The following is a 5,000-nucleotide window of genomic DNA, read 5'->3' as shown; positions in this document are numbered from 1 at the left end:
AGTATAACACAACAAACAAACAATCAATCAATAATCAATTATATAATATAAAAAATATTATATTTTTGTAAACTCTATTAAACAAAACAAAACGATACATAGTTTTGATTAACAGGAGAGTTTTTATTTTTAAATATTCAATTTTAACTAGAAACGTATCGCTGTCGCTAACAAAACCCCGCTAGTTACAACACACATATAATTGACAGAGTTGTAGATATCGTGCCGTTGAGCGGCATCTTGTCGCGTCGCGTGGCGATCTTGTACGAGAAACATTCGGCGCGAAGCTGCCGACCGGCCGGTCGGTCGCGCGTCGCTCTTGTACGAGAAACATTTTCTATTTTGTATTGTAAAACACGCAACGCACAAGAAATATATAAAAAATACATACATAAATACATATATACATACACACATACAAAATGATAAAAATTCATTTTGCATCATATTAAAAATAAAAAAATAAAAAATATTAATATACAAACCTAAACCTAACCTAACCTAACCGAACAATGGATGATAATTGGTTTTTGTACTGCTCCGACGCTACGGGAAATGCAGCCCCTCCACCCTTGCGTACCAAAAGCGCAGGGCATTTTATTCAAGCCTACGCAGCCTCGGCTTTTTTGGTCGCCTTCGGCGACCAGCCTCAGCCGCTACGGCTTGCATGATGCCCGCGCTTTGGGTACGGCGGGTGAGGGCTGCTCTCCCTGCGCGCCTCCGAGCTTTTATATACACTCTAGGGGTAGGGCAGACAAGACCGCGTGGATAGTGGGGCGCTCTGATTCGGTTTTGGGTACTTTTTGGATATTCAATAAGTAAGTAAGTAAGTAAGTAAGTAAACACTCAATTCTCACTCAAGAATTACAATATAATACACAAAATTTACAACTTACAAACAATGAAATGAATGATCTTTTTCTCGTATGCATCGCAAATGATCGATACTTTCAAAATAATCTGAACCCTTACACTTAGTCAACTCAAAGTGATTGACGTTTGACATCAATTTTATGTCGGTTTTATGAAATAGATTTTGGTCGGCGGTCGGTAACGGCCATATATGTCTTATATATCAATTTGTATGAAAAAGTTTCAAAAAAAAAAAAAAAAAACTCAATCAACTAAGTAAGTAAGTAAGTAAGCAAGCACTTAAGTTTCTTTTAGTGAGTACTATCTAGAATAATTAAAAATATCGACATTTAAATCGACGGTCCCTATTTGGAAGGTTAACCTATAGCCCTAATAATAATTATATTATTATGATTATGACAATGTTGATGTTGTTGCACTAGACACACCATAATAAACCATAAATAGTTTTTCTTACCAGAAGAGTTTTTATTTTTAAATATTCAATTTTAACTAGAAACGTATCGCTATCGCTAACAAAACCCCACACCACACACCACCACACGTTACACACATATACTTGACAGAGTAGATACTATCTACATATATATCGACAGAGTTGTAGATATCGTGCCGTTGAACGGCATCTTGTCGCGTCGCGTGGCGATCTTGTACGAGAAACATTTTCCTCTGACATTGTATCGGAATAATTATTATAATTCATTATTATACATACATACATACATACATACATACATACATACATACATACATACATATTATTAATAAATATAATTGTTTTTTTTGTTTTTTCTTTTCTTCAAATAAACCCACATTGCCATTTCTCTGAGCGTGTGCTGCGAGCTTCAACGAGAAACATTCGGCGCGAAACTGTCGAGCGGCCGGCCGTCGCGCGCCGCACCTGTACGAGAAACATTTTCCTCTGACGTTGCATCGGAATAATTATTATAATTCATTATTATACATACATACATACATACATACATACATATTATTAATAAATATAATTGTTTTTTCTTTTCTTCAAATAAACCCACATTGCCATTTCTCTGAGCGTGTGCTGCGAGCTTCAACGAGAAACATTCGGCGCGAAACTGTCGAGCGGCCGGCCGTCGCGCGCCGCACCTGTACGAGAAACATTTTCCTCTGACGTTGCATCGGAATAATTATTATAATTCATTATTATACATACATACATACATACATACATACATACATACATACATACATATTATTAATAAATATAATTGTTTTTTTTGTTTTTTCTTTTCTTCAAATAAACCCACATTGCCATTTCTCTGAGCGTGTGCTGCGAGCTTCAACGAGAAACATATCTATCAATACAAATGTCTATGCAAAAAAAAGAAAACAAACAAAATCATATCAGTCAATAAAATAAATAATAATATTTTTTTACTACTACTACTACTACTACTAGTACTACTACGTGCTACTACTGCACGCCAATACACATACATAATAAAATGAAAAATCGTCTCTCTCTCGCTCGCTCTACGAGAAACATTCGACGTCCGCTCCAATGCCGACGCGGACTATTGCTCTCGGTATAGATGTGGAGCGAAACAGTCGTGCGCACAGCGTCGACTCGTTCTCGTTGCCGCGCGTCGTTCGTCTCAAATAGACACGAACGACGGACGAGAGAGAATGTGTTCTTGTTTTTGTGTTTGTGCGAAGTGTGAGAATATTATATACATATATTCGCGCATGGATGATATAGATATGGGTATGGATTTTCGGAGGAAATTATATCAAATTCGTATTTCGAATGCGAGACCGCCGAGATCTTTCCCAGCTCTCTCTCTCTCTGTGTGTGTGGTGTATAGTACATTTTATATATCTCTCTTGTGTCAACACAAAATAACAAAGAATATACATACTACTCCTCCTCATATTTTATATAATATAATATAAAATTATATTATAGCACCGCGTTCGCAGACCGTATGGTGATGTTACCAATCGACCAAGATTTGGGACCGTCTCCCCCGGTGTTATCTGTGATGTTAAAAGAATACGCTTCTAGGCACACCTCAACGCAGGGCGCCTAGCGTGTTCGACACGTGCGCGGTCGCCACGGCGACCGTATATGGAAAGAATGTATAAAAGAGGACGCACACGCGCCCATCGTCGAAACGGTGTGCGCAGCGTCGTGTTGGAATTTATCCCTCAAGCTCCGGGCGTTGATCGTATCTAGTGCGAATCATGCGTGTGTGTGCGCATGTAATTGCCAGCCGAGTTTTAATATGTTTACAATAACGTATTGAATAAAAATTGAGAAGTTGCGTTTAGATGAATGTTCAATTTTCAAATTGTCACAACATCGATTCCCGCCCGCGGGGTCGTGTTCGTTGCAGTTTTATGTCCCTCACAGTGGTCGAGCATCGTTGTACATCACCTCGTTGCGAGATCGTGACGGGACGGCCGCTCGTAGACCGGTCAAAGTTAGTCTATCGATATGAAGCGCGAACGTCGCGTCGCGTGCAAATTCGACGCGTTACGTTCACGCGTGTCGAGAAGGCGCGCGCGCAAGCGCGCGCCCCTCGACGCCGCCGAGCCAGCGGCTCGCCGAAGCCGCGTGACCGCGGTGTAGGCGTGTCGTTTGCGTAAGCAGCTCCCTGGTTGATCCTGCCAGTAGTTATATGCTTGTCTCAAAGATTAAGCCATGCATGTCTCAGTGCAAGCCGTATTAAGGCGATACCGCGAATGGCTCAATATATCAGTTTTGGTTCCTTAGATCTTACTCAGTTACTTGGATAACTGTGGTAATTCTAGAGCTAATACATGCAATCAGAACTCTGACCAGTGATGGGATGAGTGCTTTTATTAGATCAAAACCAATCGGCGGAGGGCCATGCGTCCGAAGTCGTTAATTTTGATGAATCTGGATAACTTTTGCCGATCGCACGGTCCAGTACCGGCGACGCATCTTTCAAATGTCTGCCTTATCAACTTTCGATGGTAGTTTCTGCGACTACCATGGTTGTCACGGGTAACGGGGAATCAGGGTTCGATTCCGGAGAGGGAGCCTGAGAAACGGCTACCACATCCAAGGAAGGCAGCAGGCGCGCAAATTACCCACTCCCGGCACGGGGAGGTAGTGACGAAAAATAACGATACGGGACTCTTACGAGGCCTCGTAATCGGAATGAGTACACTTTAAATATTTTAACGAGGAACAATTGGAGGGCAAGTCTGGTGCCAGCAGCCGCGGTAATTCCAGCTCCAATAGCGTATACTAAAATTGTTGCGGTTAAAAAGCTCGTAGTTGCATTTGTGCGCCGCGCTGTCGGTGCACCGCATCCGCGGTGATACTGACACGTCTGCGGAGCATATCGTCGGTGAGCCGGCGGTAAAACGCCGGTTCAATATCAAAATCCTATCGCGGTGCTCTTCGGTGAGTGTCGAGGTGGGCCGACAATTTTACTTTGAACAAATTAGAGTGCTCAAAGCGGGCTCAAAATGCCGCTTGAATATTTCGTGCATGGAATAATAGAATATGATCTCGGTTCTATTTTGTTGGTTTTCAGAACTCCGAGGTAATGATTAATAGGGATAACTGGGGGCATTCGTATTGCGACGTTAGAGGTGAAATTCTTGGATCGTCGCAAGACGAACATCAGCGAAAGCATTTGCCAAAGGTGTTTTCATCAATCAAGAACGAAAGTTAGAGGTTCGAAGGCGATTAGATACCGCCCTAGTTCTAACCGTAAATATGTCATCTAGCGATCCGCCGACGTTACTACAATGGCTCGGCGGGCAGCTTCCGGGAAACCAAAGATTTTGGACTCCGGGGGGAGTATGGTTGCAAAGCTGAAACTTAAAGGAATTGACGGAAGGGCACCACCAGGAGTGGAGCCTGCGGCTTAATTTGACTCAACACGGGAAATCTCACCAGGCCCGGACACCGGAAGGATTGACAGATTAACAGCTCTTTCTTGATTCGGTGGGTGGTGGTGCATGGCCGTTCTTAGTTGGTGGAGCGATTTGTCTGGTTAATTCCGGTAACGAACGAGACTCTAGCCTGCTAAATAGGCGTCGTCATTCAAGGTGTGCGCGACTCTCGGGGAGCGCAACTCACTGGCGACGTATTAAAATTCTTCTTAGAG

At 42.4% G+C, this 5,000-nt stretch overlaps 1 non-coding gene across 1 annotated transcript in view; it reads left to right on the top strand.

Annotated features, from left to right (window-relative positions):
* The first annotated feature begins 3,506 nt into the window (after window positions 1-3,506).
* The window catches only part of LOC123719097, a 1,906-nt gene continuing 412 nt past the window's right edge, over window positions 3,507-5,000 (top strand). The window contains exon 1 of the ribosomal RNA XR_006755165.1: window positions 3,507-5,000. This exon is cut by the window's right edge and continues 412 nt beyond it. This is a non-coding gene — a ribosomal RNA (small subunit ribosomal RNA).

Source organism: Pieris brassicae, unplaced genomic scaffold, assembly GCF_905147105.1.
Source record: "Pieris brassicae unplaced genomic scaffold, ilPieBrab1.1, whole genome shotgun sequence".
Classification (NCBI taxonomy): domain Eukaryota; kingdom Metazoa; phylum Arthropoda; class Insecta; order Lepidoptera; family Pieridae; genus Pieris; species Pieris brassicae.
The sequence above is the reverse complement of the archived record's forward strand: the minus strand, read 5'-3'. Positions and strand labels throughout refer to the sequence as shown.